We start from the raw sequence: 19424 nt of genomic DNA, 5'->3' as shown, positions 1-19424 counted from the left end.
CTAATAGCTAGTTGTGAGAATTTAATGAGGTATAACTCATGCAAAACTTAATTAGAAATCATGTAAAACTTACTTAGAACACTGGCACATATATTAAGTGCTCCAAAATGTTAGTTCTTTTACTAGACAATATTCTGCTTGTATAAGCAGAATAATCTCCAAGAATAAGTCTCTAAGACATGATTCTTCCACTTCCTTAAACAGGGCCAGTCCCTGGTGAAATTATGGACTTGCTCCTAATAATTCCCTTACTCACTTTGCAGACCTGCTACTCTTCAGACTTCCAGAGTCCTTGGGCTATAGTACTTCTGTCCCCTCATGTCCCATCACCCTCTACTCAAGATGCCTCATGTGGCCCTCATACAGACCTACCATCTTTGAGCAGAAGATAAAATATCTATCTGTACTGTGTCCTATGTCCATAAGATCCCGACTGAATTATTAGCTAATCTGAAAGAACTTGTTTATACCAGATCTACAAGTCTTTCTAAGAATCCTCATTTTTAATCAAGATGTCACCATTTTGGAAACACATTCTCCTCTTACGGCATGACTGCCAGACCTCTACCACTCCTGATTCAGAGCACATGGAGGACGGGGTTTGTAATCTTGGTTCTGCAGTCCTGTGACCTGGCTCAGAAACCCAAATCCACAACTTGTTCATGGCTCTGTGGTCTAGCGCAAATTAATTACTTTTCCTAATTAGAACTTGTTCATCTGTAATTGAAGATAATATGTACTTTCTAAAAGTCATTGGAAGGATTATTTTAAAAGTAGATGTAAAGCATTTAGCATAGGGTGGGGCATATAGGGTACACATACCAACTGGTAGAGGTATGGCTGTCTAGATAAATGAGTGGATATCTAGACAGTAAGTTTCATGTGTCCGGGTCACTCTCTCATTAACATGTATGTTGATCTCATCTCCTTATTATGGCTGTAAGCTCCTTGAAGACCCTACCTTCTGCTTAATTTTTTTCCCCCATTGCTAAGGTTGACTTGGTTCCCAGATCTTTCAAGGAACCTTTCCTGATCTCTTTGAGGTACCGTGGTCGGGACCATGCATTCATTTTCTGGATTGGACCGTATGGCCAGCAGAATAACATAGAAGTTCAGGCTATGCTCCCTGGAGTCCAACAAAATATAATTCTGCCACATACTCATTGTGTGATCCTGGACAGATTATTTAAGCCCAATAAGCCCCAGTTTCCTAGGATGTGTATGTGACCAGTAGAAATTCCTACCTCATAAGGGCTGATGTGAGAATTAAATAAGCTTGTGTGTGTAAAAGATGTGACAGAATGCCTGGTGTATAATAAATGCCGATAAATGTTAATCGATATCATCATGCTCAACATCATCATCGTCATCATCGTCATTGTCATTATCTTCCTCCTCATAATGCTAGAAAACTAGCCCTAATATTGAGCATATAGGTCTCATTCCTTCATTTAGACCATTGCTTAAGGATCATCAACTATACCAAGAACAGTGATGGGCGCTGTAGGATATAAAGATGAATGAGCATGCCGCTGAAATCACTTTGCTCACTCAATGAAGGAGACAGACACATAGACAAAGCTGTGAGTTAAGTGACAGTGGTGGTGGCAGCAGGGAGCAGGGTAGAAGGAGGATTCTCTGGATGAATTGAACGGGCCTAGATGTGCTCTCTGGAAAGGTTGACCCATCATTTCCATTTCCTCTCAGATTGTGAATGTATGTTTTGTCCAGGACTGGGGAAAACACTCTACCTTCGCTGCCTGGCTCTTAACAGAGGCTGCCTGGGAGGGCTTCAGGACAAATGGGAGGAAAATGTGACATCATGACACAGGAAGAGATGTTCTGGAACAGGTGGAACTCTGTAGTTACCCTCTGGACCCTGAGGCTGGCAGTGGCAGTGTTGGATTTGGGGCAGGCCCTCACTCATTCATTCATTCATTCATTCATCCAACTGTCTCTGAAACTTCTTGAGGACAGTCTCTCATTAGTGTCAGTGGTTGGGCTCCTACATAAACATGTGATGCATGTTTACAAACACTCCAAACCTTCTGTCAACGATTTACTTTTTAAAGGTTTATCTTCTATGTTTACAAATTATGATGCTATATACGGACTTTCATGTATAGAGAAGAGAGCACATGATTTGAGTCATAAAACTTAGATTTTCATCACAGTTCTGCTTTGGATGTCACTTTAACTTTCTGGACCACACTTTTCTCATCTGTAAAATGGGAGTGACATCATTGATATTATCATTGCTGTTATTAAAAAGAATACATTTTACATTTGTAACTGTTATTTTTCTTAAAGAATAGATTGGTGAAAAATCAGTGGATAACATGTCTTGATTTGCCAGCTGCTGGTCAGTATATATGTTTAAATCACACTAAAAATGTGATTTGCTCTAGATATGCTCTAGAATGCTCAAATGGGGTGCTCAAGAGTGGCGGTCTCCAACATTTTTGGCACCAGGGACCGGTTTCATGGAAGACAATTTTTCCACGGACTTAGACAGGGGCATGGTTCAGGAGGTAATGCGAGTGATTGGCCCTCTGCTCACCTCCTGCTGTGCGGTCCAGTTCCTAACAGGCTGTGGACCAGTATAGGTCTGCAGCCCCGGGGGTTGGGGACCCCTGCCCTAGAGTATCAAGGTGCAGTGATAGTTTTGCCAGTCAGTGATAGGCATTGCATACAGGCCTCATCATTTTTAGCATTTTATTACAAATGTTAAATGAGAACATTTATTAAAGAGATTCTGAATGTGGTTTTTAATAAAGCAGAAGACGGCTGGCCTCTGTTGGCCAGATAGGAGGATATGAGTGGATGGTGACTTTGATCTTTGAAGAAATTTATACAGAAGGATAAGAAAGGAAGAAGAGGAAGGAGCCACAATATTAAGGAAAAAAAACATCAGTTAATGAGGAGCCAGGGCAAGAAATAGATTCCAAGTCCAGTTCCGTGTCTGTGGCCAGGGAAATTGATCTAAATGCCATTAGAAATGCATTATATTGAGTTCTATTAATATTTGGGTTTTGCCTGAGCAGGAAAATGCTGTAGAATTTCTAACTCTATTAACCTTGAGATCTTCATTTCTGAGCAGGGGAGGGTCCAAATTATTTTACATATTTGTAATATTCCAATTAAATTTAACCTTGAGATGAAATTTGCATTTGGGGAAATAATAAGAGTTAGAATCCGATCGTTCTGGATATTAATTCCTCTGCAGCATTCACAGAGAGGCCAAGCCTCTCCAAGGCTGCTCCCAGCCAATAGCTGAGCACGGTGAGGCGTGGGGATATAAGAATCCTGGTGATTCCTACCCAACATGGGGCTCCTCTAGCGGGAAAGTTTTGTTCTAGAATTTCCCCCATAAACCTGGCTGAGATTTTCTCAGACCTGTGCTACAGTCTGAGTCTCCTCCTACTTAAACTTCCTTCCTTACCCCCTTCTTTCACCGTGTCAGACCTTTTGCAGCATCATGACCTGAAGGCTTTCCCTGTTACTCCTGTTCCCTCTCCCTTTCAGCCTCTATAGAAATTGCACGCAATAAAACTTTTGTAGGGGCTTCCCTGGTGGTGCAGTGGTTGGGGGTCCATCTGCCGATGCAGGGGACGCGGGTTCGTGTCCCGGTCCTGGAGGATCCCACGTGCCACGGAGCGGCTGGGCCCGTGGGCCATGGTCTCTGAGCCTGCGCGTCCGGAGCCTGTGCTCCGCAACGGGAGAGGCCACAACAGTGAGAGGCCCGCGTACCACAAAAAAAAAAAACAAAAAAAAACCCACTTTCGCACTTTTAAATCAATGTTGACATCTGCTTCTTGGCAGGCTTGAACTGACACAGATCCTCAGAGGTCTTTTGTGAAGATTAAATGAGATCATTCACATAAGGTGCTTGGCATGGTGTTGGACTCCTAGCAAAATCACATTGAAAACTGGCAGATGAAATTCTGAGGAAGAAGAATAAAGTTAGAGGAATCACACTACTTGATTGTAAGACTTGCTATAAAGCTACAGATATCAAGACAGTGGAGGCATTGGTGAAGGGATAGAGACACATCGGTCAATGGAAGAGAATAAAGAACTCAGAAATAGACCCACACAGATACAACCAATTGATTTTTGACAAAGGTGTAAAAGCAGTTCAATGGAGAAAGGATGGTCTTTTCAACAAACTATGTTGGAACGATTGGACATCCATAGGCAAAAAAAAAGAGAAGCTTGACCTAAGTTCACACCTTATACAAAACTTACCTCAAAATCAATCATAGAACTAAAACTATAAAACTTTTAGAAGAAAACACAGGAGAAAGTATTTGTAACTTGGTGTTAGTTTTTAGATATGACACAAAAGCATGATACATGAAAGACTATAATCAAGTTAGATTTCATCAAAATTAAAAACTTTTTGTCAATGAAATATATTGTTAAGAGAATGAAGATAGGAGCTACAAACTGGGAGAAAATATTGGCAAGTTAAATATTCTACAAATGATTTATATCCAGAATATATAAGAACCCTAAATACTCAACAGTAAGAAAACAAACAAATGAATTAAAACACAGGCAAAAGATGAACAGATACTTCACCAGAGAGGATACAAAGATGGCAAAGAAGTATAAGAAAAGATGTTCAACATTATTAACCATCAGGAAAATGCAAATTGAGGTCACAATGAGATATTACTGCATGCCTAGTAGAATGGTTAAAATAAAAATTACTGACAATACGGCCTGCTGATAAGGATGCAGAGCAACTGGAACTCTCATTCATAGTTGATGGGAAGGCAAAATAGTACAGCCACTCTGGAACTTTCCCATATGAGCCAGCAACTTTCCCATATGAGCCAGCAATCCCACTCCTGGGCATTTACCTTAGAGAAATGAAAACTTGTGTTCATATAAAAATCTGTACACAAATATTTAGAGAAGCTTTATTCTTAATTGAAACTGGAAACAAGCCAAATGTCCTTCCACAAATGATGCATAAACTGTGGTAGAGGCATGCAGTGGAATACTACTCAGCAATGAAAAGGAGCCAACTATTAATACATGCAACAACTTGGATGTATATCAAGGCATTATTCTGAGTGAAAGAAAATCTCAAAATGTTACACACTATATTATTCCATTTATATGACAGTCTCTAAAAGACAAAACTGTAGTGATACAGAACTGATCAGTGTCCGGGGGATGGGGTTGGGGAGGGTGTGACTATAAAGGGGCAGCATGAGGGAGTTTTCTGAGGTGATGGATTTGTTCTGTACCCTGATTGTGGTGGTGGGTATGTGAATCCCTACATATACTAAAATGCATAGCACTGTACACACACACACACACATACACATACACACACAGGGTGATTTACTACATGAGAATATTTTTTATTTTATTTTATTAATTTATTTATCTATTTTGGCTGTGTCGGGTCTTAGTTGCATCAGGGAGGATTCTCACTGTGGCATTCGGGATCTTTTGTTGCGGCACGCAAGCTTAGTCGTCCCACGGCATGTGGGATCTTAGTTCCCTGACCAGGGATCGAACCCGCATCCCTGCATTGTAAGGCGGATTCTTTACCACTGAACCACAAGGGAAGTCCCCCTTCCATGAGAATTTTAAAAATAAAATTAATTTAAAAATTAGTCATTAATGTTATTGATATCACTGAATGTTTGTTACGTAAATAATAGTTGCACTGATCGTTGTCTAATTGTTTTAAGTGTTCCTGTTTTTCACTTCCCACACCCTGCTAAACCTACCATCAGACTCATGCTTGCTGTGTTCTAAAACGTCATTCAGTCCCATGGTCAGACTAGGAAGATTTTGTTCAGAAAATTGGTTCAGCAAAGGATAGCTATCGATTGCTATGAAGATCGCATAGTCGATTTACTTGAAGTTAGTAATGATGACAGTGATGATGCTGATTATGATAATGGTGTTCTGAAGCTCTGGAGCATTTTCTCAATGGTTCATACGTGTAAGAAGAGCCTAAGAGATATTAACATTAACTCTTCCCATTGGCATGAAAGTCAGCAAGTCATGGCTCAAAATGTGGTGAGGACTTCCTGGGGAATCCCTGGAGTGACACATCACTGTTGCTTTGAGGAACTAAATGATTCTTTTGGCTTCCTAGAAAAACTCTCAGTGGGTCTGCACGGGAGAGTGGAAGCCACAGAAATAACTGTGAGGCTAGATTCATCACCTTTTTGCTTGTCACTTTCTAATCAAGCCCTGGCTTTTTGTCAGTGGCTGACCCTGCTTCTGATGATTGGGCCGTGTTTTCACCAGTTTCCGCTGGATGGCAGATGGCCAGCCCTAGCCCAGTGGCAGAACATAAAGGCTGGCATGGAGGTATCTGGGTACCATTTGTATATGGAAAGTGTAGCCACTGGACCACCTTCCCCCACTTTGGATTGTCAGTTTTTCTCCAAAGCCCACCCAGCTCACCTACCATCCAAAGGCCCGCTCTGAGTTCGGAGTCCCTACACGAGGCTAACGATTCCCTGGTGGAACATAGAATTCCACAAACCTTATTTATGCATTCATTGAAAGCCCATCCAGCTTTAAGGGAAAGTTCACTAAGGATAGAAATGTGAATTTTGTGTGTACAGAGAATACTGTGGGTGTCCCTTGGATGACATCATACTGTACAACAGATTCCCAAAGTGATTTCTCAGTGTGTTTTCCAAAAGAGAAGTGTTCGACAACACTGGTATCAAAATAAGAAAAATTAACGACACTGAGTAATTATCTTTTTCATTTGTCAAATTGGCAAAGAATAAGAAATGCTCTTGTCCATACCTTCACTCTGCAAGTTCACAGCTTGACTGGTCTAATTCTCAGGTCCAGCCAGTGCCTTCTTCCTGCACACAGCCTCGTATTTTAATTTACTGTTATTTATTTACTATTATTGAATAAAGCTTAATGCTTTTCTATTATAAAAGCAATATGTGCTCTGTTCAGAAAATAGATAAAATACCAAAAACTGCAAGCAAGCAAAAACAATTACCTGTAGAGAACAGATTTGTGGTTGCCAAGGGGGAGGAGGTTGGAGAAGGGATGGAGTGGGAGGTTGGGATTAGCAGATGTAAGCTATTATATAGAGAATGGATACACAACAAGGTCCCACTATATAGCATAGAGAATTATATTCAATATCCTATGATAAACCATAAAGGAAAAGAATTTTAAAAAATTACCTGTAGTCTCAATAGCCATAGCCGATCACTGTTGAAAGGTCGAAGATATTCCTCACAACTGCTTTTGTAAGGCGCACGTGTTATTTTTAAATAGAGTTAGTATGACATTAAATATAGTATTCTGTAGCTTACTTTTATTTTCATGTAACATCTTATCAAGCATAGTCTTGTTCTAACACATTCGCATCATTTAAGCAGGGCAGTTGGCAGTTCTGTCCCCAGTGATAGTCATAATGCTTCATCATAAAAACACTCATCCCCATGGCTGTCCCAGGTTAATTTCCTTACTCTGTTAAGACTTTTGTGCTCTCTCTTTCTGTCTGCTGCCACAGGGAGAGGGAGAATTAATGTTTACATGGGGTTTTCACTTCCGGTTAAAAGCTTTACAGCTGACAAACATCTCCCTACCTTAAAGGGCCTCTTGGGATGAAATTCTGTGTCTCTTAGAGAGCCTAGGATGTGTCCACGGAACACCCTGGCATCCTCGCAGCAAATTTCCAACAGGAGAGGAGATACTCATCTGGGTCTAGTGTTACCAACCTTATTAATGCCTAATTTCTTCTCTGAAATAACACCACCTGCCACAGTTTAGAGTTTTGTTTTCTAAAGGCCTCCTCAATGTTTTCTAGAATACCCAAGAAAAACAAATGCCTGTTTGCTACAATCTATCAAATCGGCTTCCTGCAAAATAATGACAATAGAGGATTCCAGCTGCTCCACTAAGTCTCAGAAATGACATAACCTTGTTGAATCGCATTCAGACCTGTGCTTCAAAATTAAGAAAGAATAAAATTATAAAACTTTATAAAACTTTACTGCACATCTGAAGACAATGCAGAAAAAATGCAAAGTATCCTGAATTTACAAAAAAGGATCTTAAAGGATCTTGAAGACCCAACCCAAGCACTCTCGTTCAGGGAAGGCTTCCTGGAAGAGGTGATATCTGAGTTGAAGAGTAAAGGATGAGTGAGTTAACTGGGGTGGGGTGGGGGGCAAAGAGTGAGACCGTCTTGGCAAGGAGTGTGATATGAGCAAAGGTACAGAAGCAAGAAGTAGGGAAGTGAATCTGTTCAGTGTTCTGCTATTAAAGAATAAAGTACAAGGTGGTGTGGGGGGCAGAGGGAGATTGGTCATAAGTGAGACTAGAAACCTAGGGAGGGAACAAAAGAAAAAACCCACACTGGTCCAGGCTGAACACAAAATGTTCTATTCCAGTGAGATTTATTGATTTGGTGACTCTGTCTGCCACAATTTTGTACAATATGAAAACTCTTATATGTAAACTGAAATATGAACAAATGGTTTTTTTTTTTTTTTTTTCGGTACGCGGGCCTCTCACTGTTGTGGCCTCTCCCGTTGCGGAGCACAGGCTCTGGGCGCAGAGGCTCAACGGCCATGGCTCGTGGGCCCAGCCGCTCCGCGGCATGTGGGATCTTCCCGGACCGGGGAACCCGTGTCCCCTGCATCGGCAGGCGGACTCCCAACCACTGCGCCACCAGGGAAGCCCTGAACAAATGTTTTTAAGCAATTTTTACTCCCCAAATTTCTCCTTCTCAATAAGAACCTATCTTCAAATATTTTCTATCCTTTCTTGATGTAGAGTTTTGTGTAAGTTTACGTCATTTGTAAGTTTCACCCTAATGGTAAGAAATAAGCTTATATTTGAATGAGGGTATACATGTACATATATATACAAGCATGTGTGTGTGTGTGTGTGTGTGTATTTGTAAGGTGGCACAATAGATATACTTTGTACTTCATTCCCTAAATATCCTTTCATATCTCTGTGGCTTGATGCATGCTGTTCCTATGCCTGAATGCCTTTCCTCCTAATCCTTTCCTGCCTGATAAATTCTTGCATATCCTTCAAACCCAGTGCCCCCTCCTTGAAGCCATCCATCATGGCCCTGGCTGTGTTCATTGTTCCATCTGTGCTCCCAGATCATTTTCTATCACTTTTGTAGCACTTAAGACAGTAGTTCTCAACTGTGGCTGTATGGTAAAAACATTGGGGTTGCTTTGCAAAAATACCCTTGCTTGGACTCTACCCTTAGGGATTTTGATGTCATTAGTCTGGGGTGGGGTCCTGGGATCAGTATTTTCCAGGTTCAAATGTGAATCAAAATTGAGAATCATGACTTATCTAACACGAACTTAACTTTATTTCACAAATTTTGAAATGTTGTAGTTTTATTTTCATTCAGTTCAAAATATTTTCTGATTTCTTTTGAAACTTGCTCTTTGATCCATGGATTATTTAGTAGGATATTCTTTAATTTCCAAGTATTTGAATATTTTCAGTTATATTTTTGTTATTGATATCTAATTTAATTCCATTTTGGTCAGAGAACTTACATTGTATGTTTTTAATTCGTTTAAATGATTTAAGGTTTGCAATAGAACCCAGAATATGGTCTGTCTTGGTGAATATTCAATGTGTATTTGAAAACCACCTGCAGGCTTTTGCGGTTGGAAAGATGTCAATTTGATGTAGTTGGTTGATGGTATTGTTCAATTCTACTATATCCTTGTGGATTTTCTGTCTACTTGTTCTAACTACTACTAAGAGAAGAGTATTAAAGTCTCCAGCTATAATTGTGAATTTTTCCATTTTTCCTTCCAGTACTATCAGCTTTTGTTTCATGTATTTTGAAACTGTTGCTAGTTTCATGCACATTTAGACTTACGTCTACCTGGGGAATTGACCCTTTTATTGTGGTGTAATGTCCACCTTTACCCCTGGTAACTTGCTTTTATTCTTTTTTTTAAATTTTATTTCTTTATTTTTTATACAGCAGGTTCTTATTAGTTATCTATTTTATACATATTAGTGTATACATGTCAATCCCAATCTCCCAGTTCATCATCCCACTACCCCCCACCCCACCACTTTCCCACCTTGGTGTCCATACGTTTGTTCTCTACATCTGTGTCTCTATTTCTGCCCTGCAAACCGGTTCATCTGTACCATTTTGGTAGATTCCACATATATGTGTTAATATACGATATTTGTCTTTCTCTTTCTGACTTACTTCACTCTGTAGGACGGTCTCTAGATCCATCCATCTCTCTACAAATGACCCCATTTCGTTGCTTTTTATGGCTGAGTAATATTCCATTGTATATATGTACCACATCTTCTTTATCCATTTGTCTGTTGATGGGCGTTTAGGATGCTTCCATGACCTGGCTATTGTAAATAGTGCTGCAATGAACATTGGGGTGCATGTGTCTTATTGAATTATGGTTTTCTCTGGGTATATGCCCAGTAGTGGGATTGCAGGGTCATATAGTAATTTTATTTTTAGTTTTTTAAGGAACCTCCATACTGTTCTCCATAGTGGCTGCATCAATTTACATTCCCACCAACAGTGCAAGAGGGTTCCCTTTTCAGCATTTGCTGTTTGTAGATTTTCTGATGATGTCCATTCTAACTGGTGTGAGGTGATACCTCATTGTAGTTTTGATGTGCATTTCTCTAATAATTAGTGATGTTGAGCAGCTTTTCATGTGCCTCTTGGCCATCTGCATGTCTTCTTTGGAGAAATGTCTATTTTGGTCTTCTGCCCATTTTTAGATTGGGTTGTTTGTTTTTTTAATATTGAGCTGCAGGAGCTGTTTATATATTTTGGAGATTAATCCTTTGTTGATTCATTTGCAAATATTTTCTCCCATTCTGAGGGTTGTCTTTTTGTCTTTTTTACAGTTTCCTTTGCTGTGCAAAAGCTTTTAAGTTTCATTAGGTCCCATTTGTTTATTTTTGTTTTTATTTCCAATACTCTAGGAGGTGGGTCAAAAAAGATCTTGCTGTGATTTATGTTAAAGAGTATTCTTCCTATGTTTTCCTCTAAGAGTTTTATGGTGTCCAGTCTTACATTTAGCTCTTTAATCCATTTTAAGTTTATTTTTGTGTATGGTGTTAGGGAGTGTTCTATTTTCATTCTTTTACATGTACCTGTCAAGTTTTCGCAGCACCACTTATTGAAGAGACTGTCTTTTCTCCATTGTACATTCTTGCCTCCTTTATCAAAGATAAGGTGACCATATGTTTATGGGTTTATCTCTGGGCTTTCTATCCTGTTCCATTGATCTATATTTCTGTTTTTGTGGTAGTACTATACTGTCTTGATTACTGTAGCTTTGTAGTATAGTCTGAAGTCAGAGAGCCTGATTCCTCCAGCTCCATTTTTCTTTTTCAAGATTGCTGTGGCTATTCGGGTCTTCTGTGTCTCCATACAAATTTTAAGATTTTTTGTTCTAGTTCTGTAAAAAATACCATTGGAAATTTGATAGGGATTACATTGAATCTGTAGATTGCTTTGGGTAGTATAGTCATTTTCACAATATTGATTCTTCCAATCCAGAACATGGTATATCTCTTCATCTGTTTGTGTCATCTTTGATTTCTTTCATCAGTGTCTTATAGTTTTCTGAGTTCAGGTTTTTACCTCCTTAGGTAGGTTTATTCCTAGGTATTTTATTCTTTTTGTTGCAAAAGTGAATGGGATTGTTGCCTCAATTGTTCTTTCTGATCTTTCATTGTTAGTGTAAAGGAATGGAAGAGATTTCTGTGCATTAATTTTGCATCCTGCAACCTTACCAAATTCATTGATTAGCTCTAGTAGTTTCCTTGTGGCATCTTTAGGATTCTCTATGTATAGCATCATGTCATCTGCAAAGAGGCACGGTTTTACTTCTTTTCCAGTTTGTATTCCTTTTATTTCTTTTTCTTCTCTGATTGATGTGGCTAAAACTTCCAAAACTATGTTGAATAATAGTGGCGAGAGTGGGCATCCTTGTCTTGTTCCTGATCTTAGAGGAAATGCTTTCAGTTTTTCACCATTGAGAATGATGTTTGCTGTGGTTTTTTCGTATATGGCCTTTATTATGTTGAGGTAGGTTCCCTCTATGCCCACTTTCTGGAAAGTTTTTATTGCAAATGGGTGTTGAATTTTGTCAAAAGCTTTCTCTGCACCTATTATGATGATCATATGGTTTTTATTCTTCAGTTTGTTAATATGGTGTATTACATTGACTGATTTGGGTATATTGAAGATTGCCTGCATCCCTGGGATAAGTCCCTCTTGATCATGGTGTATGGTCCTTTTAATGTGTTGTTGGAGTCTGTTTGCTAGTATTTTTTTGAGGAGTTTTACATCTATATTCATCAGGGATATTGGTCTGTAATTTTCTTTTTTTGTAGTATCTTTGTCTGGTTTTGGTATCAGGGTGATGGGGGCCTCATAGAATGAATTTGGGTGTGTTCCTTCCTCTGCAATTTTTTGGAAGAGTTTGAGAAGGAAGGGTGTTAGCTCTTCTCTAAATGTTTGATAGAATTCACCTGTGAAGCCATCTGGTCCTGGACTTTTGTTTGTTGGAAGATTTTTAATCACAGTTTCAATTTCATTACTTGTGATTGGTCTGTTCATATTTTCTTTTTCTTCCTGGTTCAGTCTCAGAAGGTTATACCTTTCTAAGAATTTGTCCATTTCTTCCAGGTTGTCCATTTTATTGGCATAGAGTTGCTTGTAGTAGTCTCTTATGATGCTCTGTATTTCTGCAGTGTCTGTTGTAACTTCTCCTTTTTCATTTCGAACTTTATTGATTTGAGTTCACTCCCTCTTTTTCTTGATGAGTCTGGCTAAAGGTTTTTCAATTTTGTTTATCTTCTCAAAGAACCAAGCTTTTAGTTTTATTGATCTTTCCTATTGTTTTCTTTTTTTCTATTTCATTTATTTCTGCTCTGATCTTTATGATTTCTTTCCTTCTACTAACCTTGGGTTTTGTTTGTTCTTTTTTCTCTAGTTCCTTTAGGTGTAAGGTTAGATTGTATTTGAGATTTTTCTTGTTTCTTGAGATAGGATTGTATTGCTATAAACTTCCATCTTCCCTGCTTTTGCTGATGCCATAGGTTTTGGGTCACCATGTTTTCGTTGTCATTTGTCTCTAGGTATTTTTTTATTTCTTCAGTGATCTCTTGGTTATTTAGTAACATATTGTTTAGCCTCCATGTGTTTGTTATTTTTACGTTTTTCCCCCTGTAATTGATTTCTAATCTCATAGTGTTGTTGTCAGAAAATACGCTTAATATGATTTCAATTTTCTTAAATTTACCGAGGCTTGATTTGTGACCCAAAATATGATCTATCCTGGAGAATGTTCTGTGTGCACTTGAGAAGAGAGTGTAATCTGCTGTTTTTGGATAGAATGTCCTGTAAATATCAATTAAGTCCATTTCGTCTATTGTGTCTTTTAAAGCTTGTGTTTCCTTATGAATTTTCTGTCTGGATGATCTGTCCATTGGTGTAAGTGAGGTGTCAAAGTCCACCACTATTACTGTGTTACTGTCGATTTCCTCTTTTATAGCTGTTAGCATTTGCCTTATGGTCATATTTGGGTGCATACATATTTGTAATTGTTATATTTTCTTCTTGGATTGATCTCTTGATCATTATGTCCTTCCTTGTCTCTTGTAACATTCTTTATTTTAAAGTCTATTTTACCTGATATGAGTATTGCTACTCCAGCTTTCTTTTGATTTCCACTTGCATGGAATATCTTTTTCCATCCCTTCACTTTTAGTCTGTATGTGTCCCTAGGTCAGAAGTGGGTCTCCTGTAGACAGCATATATATGGGTCTTGTTTCTGTATCCATTCTGTGAACCTAGGTCTGAAGGGGGTCTCTTGTAGATAGCATATATACTGGTCTTGTTTTTGCATCCATTTCTCAAGCCTGTGTCTTTTGTTTGGAGCATTTAATCCATTCAATTTTAAGGTAGTTATTGATATGTATATTCCTATTACCATTTTCTTAATTGTTTTGGGTTTGTTTTTGTAGGTCTTTTTCTTCTCTTGTGTCTCCCACTTAGAAAATTTCCTTTAGCATTTGTTGTAGAGATGGTTTTGTGGTGCTGAATTCTCTTAGCTTTTGCTTGTCTGTAAAGCTTTTCATTTCTCCATCGAATCTGACTGAGATCCTTGATGGGTAGAGTAATCTTGGTTGTAGCTTCTTCCCTTTCATCACTTTAAGTGTATCATGCCACTGCCTTCTGGCTTGTAGAGTTTCTGCTGAGAAATCAGCTGTTAACCTTATCGGAGTTCCCTTGTATGTTATCTGTCGTTTTTCCCTTGTTGCTTTCAATAATTTTTCTTTCTCTTCGATTTTTGTCAGTTTGATTACTTTGTGTCTCGTTGTGTTTCTCCTTCGGTTTAGCCTGCCTGGGACTCTCTGCACTTCCTGGACTTGGGTGGCTCTTTCCTTTCCCATGTTAGAGAAATTTTTGACTATAATCTCTTTAAATATTTTCTTGGGTCCTTTCTCTCTCTCTTCTCCTTCTGGAACCCCTATAATGAAAATGTTGTTGTTTTTAATGTTGTCCCAGAGGCCTCTTATGCTGTCTTCATTTCTTTTCATTCTCTTTTCTTTATTCTGTTCCATGGCAGTGATTTCCACCATTCTGTCTTCTTGGTCACGTATCCATTCTTCTGCCTCTCTTATTCTGCTATTGATTCCTTCTAGTGTATTTTTCATTTCATTTATTTTGTTGTTCATCTCTGTTTGTTTGTTCTTTAATTCTTCTAGGTGTTTTTTCTTTAATTCTTCAAGGTCTTTGTTAAACATTTCTTGCATCTTCTTGATCTTTCGCTCCATTCTTTTTCTGAGGTCCTGGATCATCTTCACTATCATTTTTCTGAATTGTTTTTCTGGAAGGTTGCCTATCTCCACTTCTTTTAGTTGCTTTTCTGGGGTTTTATCCTGTTCCTTCATCTGGTACATAGTCCTCTGCCTTTTCATTTTGTCTATCTTTCTGTGAATGTGGGTTTTGTTCAACAGGCTGCAGAACTATAGTTCTTCTCACTTCTACTGTCTGCTCTCTGGTGGATGAGGCTATATAAGAGGCTTGTGCAAGCTTCCTGATGGGAGTAACTGGTGGTTTGTAGGGCTGACTGTTGCTCTGGTGAGCAGAGCTCAGTAAAACTTTAATCTGCTTGTTTGCTGATGGGTGGGGCTGGGTTCCCTTCCTGTTGGTTGTTTGGCCTGTGGTGACCCAGCACTGGAGCCTACCAGGCTCTTTGGTGGGGCTAATGGTGGACTCCGGGTGGGCTCCTGCTAAGGAGTACTTCCCAGAACTTCTGCTGCCAATGTCCTTGTCCCCACGGTGAGCCACAGCCAATCCCCACCTCTGCAGGAGACCCTCCAACACTAGCAGGTAGGTCTGGTTCAGTCTCCTATGGGGTCACTGCTCCTTTCCCTGGGTCCTGATGTGCACACAACTTTGTGTGTGCCCTCCAAGAGTGGATTCTCTGTTTTCCCCAGTCCTGTCGAAGTCCTGCAATCAAATCCCTCCAGCCTTCAAAGTCTGATTCTCTAGGAATTCCTCCTCCCATTGCTGTTCCCCCAGGTTGGGAAGCCTGATGTTACCCCTGGTAAGTTTCATTGCTCTGAAATTTACTTTGTTATTAATGTAGCCATTCTAGCTCTCTTTGCATTGGTGTTTGCATGGTCTATATTACCCATCCTTTTACTTTTAACCTACCTATACCATTGTATTTAAAGTGGGTTTCCTGCAGACAACATGTAGTTAGGTCTTTCTCTGTTATTTACTATGACATTCTCTTTCTCCTAAAAGATGCAGTTAGACTACTTAAATTTTCTGTAATTATTTATGTATTTGAATTAAGTATTCCACTTTATTATTTGTTTTCTATTTGATCCCTCCCCTGATCCCTCCCCTCTGCTGCTATCTTTTTAATTATTTGAATATTTTGAATAATTTTGTTAGTGGTTGCTCTAGAGATCACAACATATTACTTAACATTCACAACCTACCTAGAATAAATATTTTAGCATTTCAAGTGAAGTTCAGAAAACTTACCATCATATAAGTCTCTTTACTCTCCTCCCTTTATGTCAGTGGTCCCCAAACTTTTTGACACCAGGGACTGGTTTTTTGGAAGACAATTTTTCCACTGGCGGGGGGATGTTTCAGGTGGTAATGCGAGAGATGGTTCAGGTGGTAATGCAAGTGATGGGGAGCAATGGTGAGTGATGGGGAGTGGCAGATGAAGCTTCGCTGGCTCACCCACCGCTCACCTCCTGCTATGCAGCACCATTCCTAGCAGGCCATGGACGGGTACTGGTCTGTGGCCTGGGGGTTGGAGACCCCTCCTTTATGTTATAGTGGTCCTGTGTGTAACATCTATATGCATTGAAAACACCATCAAATAGTGTTATTATTTTTGCTTTTAATTGTAACATATATTTAAAACTTCACAATTATTCTATTTACCCAGATATTTACTACTTCTGTGTATTGATTTTCTTTCCTTCATGAAGTTTCACTTTTCCCTCTGATATCATTTCCTTTCCCTCCCAAGAACTGCCTTTAGCATTTCTTTCAGAGAAGATCTGCTGGCAACAAATTCTCTTACTTTTCCTCCTCCTGAGAATGTCTTCACTTCGCTTTCATTCCTGAAGGATATTTTCACTGTATACAGAATTCTAGGTTGACTGTTCTTTCCTTTCAGCCCTTTGAAAGTGTTCTGTGGCTTCCTTCTGGTCTCCATGGTCTCTGATGAGAAAACTACAGTCATTCTAATTCCTCTTCCTCTATAAGTAAAAGTATCATTTTTCTGTGACTTCTTTCAAGATTCCACCCCACCCTTTTTAGTGTTCTGCAGCTTGACTATGATATATGTGAGCATGGATTGAGCTTACCCTGTTGGGGCTTCTTGAACCTGTAACTGTTGAATCCCAAGTTTACTCTAATTTGAGAAATTTTCAGTCACTATTTCTTCAAATATATACATATATGCTCTTTCTCCTTCATTTCTAGGACTCTGATGACAAAAACATCAGGCCTTTGTGTATTGTCCCATAGATCCCTGAGGTTCTATTCATTTTATTTTTTATCTTTTCTCTTTTTATTGTTTGACTGGCTAATTCCTGAAGTATTATCCTTCAAAATACGAAAAATATGCTAAGGTTAACTGTCAGTGGTTTACTACCCTGTTTTACAACATATTGTGGCAGCAGTGAAACCAGATTCATTTCTCACCTGACAATCCTGCAATCACTGATAGTAGATGATAATTCCTAACACTTACATGGTGACACAGTTTACAAAAAGTCTTCCCACACATATTGATCCCCATAGCCTTCAGTGAAGAATTATGTATTATTCTCATTTTTTAGGTAAGGAATTTGAGAAGCAAAATAATAAGTAGCCAGTCTAAGATAGCAGAGCTTGTAGAAATTAAAATGGGGACCAACTGATTATACACTACACACAGTTTCCTCCTTTATGGCAGTGGAATTACAAGCTAACTTTAAAATTAGGAATGTGTTTTCAAGCAATATATTAATACAACTCCAGTATATAAATGAACATGAGCAGAGTTGCTCTGGTTGCAGGATTGGCTTGTAGGACATTATACTCTGAGTGATAGAGGGTGAAAACCACTGCCATGCATCACAATTAGGCGTTGAAGGACTGAGACGTGACCACTGAAAACATAGCTTCTTCTTACCAGAGGTGAAGCCCATCTGTCATGCATTCTTTATTTCAACAGATTTTGTCAAGTTCAATAACAGTTTCTCCTTGTGCACACTAAAGGTGAATCCATTTTTCTTGTTATTTTTACTCGAAAATTGGAAAGAGAGGGGGCATCCTGCATCTTGACAGACTACCACCCTCAGCAGCCTTTGTTAATTTGTGAGATTCTCCCCTAGATTTACTAAAGAACAGCAGAGACCAGATTAATCTTGGGCAATGTTCATTGAAATCCTAAAATTTCTGGGTTTTCAGCCATTCTTCACATTCCTGAAAAGGGATGCTTAGCAAGGAGGCAAAGTTGAGGAGCAGAAAGGCTACAGGCAAGGGTCCAAAGGCAATCAGTGATATGGTGGTCCTATGTCTCACTTGCAATGACTCATTAACAAGGCTCAGTATTTTAGTGTGACCTTGGTGGGCAGCATCTCACACAGTAATGCTCCAGATTAAATTTTAAAATTTATACTGCTATTATTTTTAAGTTTCAGGTCTGGAATTTAGTATCTATTAATTCCTGGGGAATAAAGACTAAGTGGCCTCCACAGCCACAGCTCCTGTTGTCACTGTCCCCTGCTCCACACCTTGAGGTATAACCAGATAAGCATGTATAAGACTGAACAGCCTGCATCTCAGGATTTATTCCGATGCTTGTCTGTGTTCTTTCTGTGACTCTTTGTTGGCAGCTCTCAGGGCTAGAATAGTAGCTATTCCAGCATCCTTCCAGAAGACAATAGCCTCATAGAGTGTTTAACCACCTCCCTCAATCGTGCAAGGTAAAGTCCTTCATGGATGCAAACTATTTGATTTTTATCAAAATTGTGAAGTTTTATCTTCTATGTTCTTCTCTTCCATATTTTCTATCTCTGCTTAGTGTTACATTTCAGGTAATTTGATAGCATCAGTCTTCCAATTCTCTAGTTCCTTCTTCAGGGACAACTGTGTCTAGCCTAGCCTAGTCTAGCCTAGTGTTTTAAAGCCTTTACCATTGGCTTCTCCCGCAGACAATAGTAACTAGCTAGTATCTACTCTGACAAAGACAAAGCACAGAGAAATCTCTACTAAACATTTATTATTTCAAAACAGAAAAAAAATATCATAGGGTGAAAACCTCACTAACAAGCAAAAGGAATAGTATTTTTTTGTAAATTTGTATTGGAGCCTACCTCAAGAAACAAGAAAAATCTCAAGTAAACAATCTAACCTTACACCTAAAGACACTAGAGAAAGAAGAACAAACAAAACACAAAGTTAGCAGAAGGAATGAAATCATAAAGATCAGAGCAGAAACAAATGAAATAGAAACAAAGAAAACAGTAGCAAAGATCAATAAAACTAAAAGCTGGTTCTTTGAGAAGATAAACAAAATTGATAAGCCATTAACCAGACTCATGAAGAAAAAGAGGGAGAGGACTTAAATCAATAAAATTAGACATGAAAAAGGAGAAGTTACAACAGACACTGCAGAAATACAATGCATCCTAAGAGACTACTACAAGCAACTCTATGCCAATAAAATGGACAACCTGGAAGAAATGGACAAATTCTTAGAAAGGTATAACCTTCCGAGACTGAACCAGGAAGAAATAGAAAATATGAACAGACCAATCACAAGTAATGAAATTGAAACTGTGATTAAAAATCTTCCAACAAACAAAAGTCCAGGACCAGATGGCTTCAC

This window comes from Orcinus orca, chromosome 17 (assembly GCF_937001465.1).
Source record: "Orcinus orca chromosome 17, mOrcOrc1.1, whole genome shotgun sequence".
Lineage (NCBI taxonomy): Eukaryota > Metazoa > Chordata > Mammalia > Artiodactyla > Delphinidae > Orcinus > Orcinus orca.
Note: the sequence above shows the minus strand (reverse complement) of the source record.